Raw genomic sequence first — 1057 nt, 5'->3', positions numbered from 1 at the left:
AGCTTTGTTGTACTAGTGATAGTAGGATAATGCAAGTTTTGACAATCCATGCATATTTCCGCATCATAATAATCTTCTTCTTCTTCTAGTCTTCTTCTTCTTCTAACTTTCTTCTTTCCCATTTTACAGATTTGCTTAAGATCACGGAAGCTTGGGTTGATGGAGTGCTTGTATTTAGTTTTTGTTTTGACCTTGTGAAACTTGCTACCTATGGATGAAACTGTGTAATATTGATGAAACTATGTATATGTACGGATGAAACTTGCTGTTATTGGTAACATGTGTTGGATATATATGTGTTCATGACTATTGGTAATATGTGTTGAATATGCTATATTGGTCATATATATTTGTGTTTGATTTTCTGTCAAAAGGAACTGATATAAGAAAAATCAAAATTAAATGAGGCAATATAGTCACTTTGCCATTTGCTGGCAGATGGCAAAGAGCTTTGCCATCAGCTGGCAGATGGCAAAAAGGCCACATGTCATCTACATGTAAAATTTGGGCTGGCCTATTTGGGCTCTTTGCCATCTGCCAGCAGATGGCAAAGCTCTTTGCCATCTGCTGGCAGACGGCAAAGAGCCTGCATACTTTGCCATCTGCTGGCAGACGGCAAAGAGCCTGCAGCCTTTGCCATATGCTGGCTAACGGCAAAGTATGCCGTTAGCCTTCTAACGGGGCTAACCCCGTTAAGAGGCTTTGCCATCTGCCGCCAGCAAAGTATGCCGTTAGCCTTCTAACGGGGCTAACCCCGTTAAGAGGCTTTGCCATCTGCCACCAGCAAAGTATGCCGTTAGCCTTCTAACGGGGCTAACCCCGTTAAGAGGCTTTGCCATCTGTCAGCTGATGGCAAAGCCAAAGGCTCTTTGCCATCAGCCAGCAGATGGCAAAGAAGCCTTTGCCGATAGGGTTTCGGACAAACTGTTTGCCATCTGCTGGCTGATGGCAAAGCCTTTGCCATCCGCCGACCATGCCTTTGCCATCTGCCATGGCAGATGGCAAAGTGCCAGATTCCAGTAGTGATACTAATGCCTCAGCAACAGTATACTATTGT

Source organism: Triticum aestivum, chromosome 1A, assembly GCF_018294505.1.
Source record: "Triticum aestivum cultivar Chinese Spring chromosome 1A, IWGSC CS RefSeq v2.1, whole genome shotgun sequence".
Classification (NCBI taxonomy): domain Eukaryota; kingdom Viridiplantae; phylum Streptophyta; class Magnoliopsida; order Poales; family Poaceae; genus Triticum; species Triticum aestivum.
The sequence above is the reverse complement of the archived record's forward strand: the minus strand, read 5'-3'. Positions refer to the sequence as shown.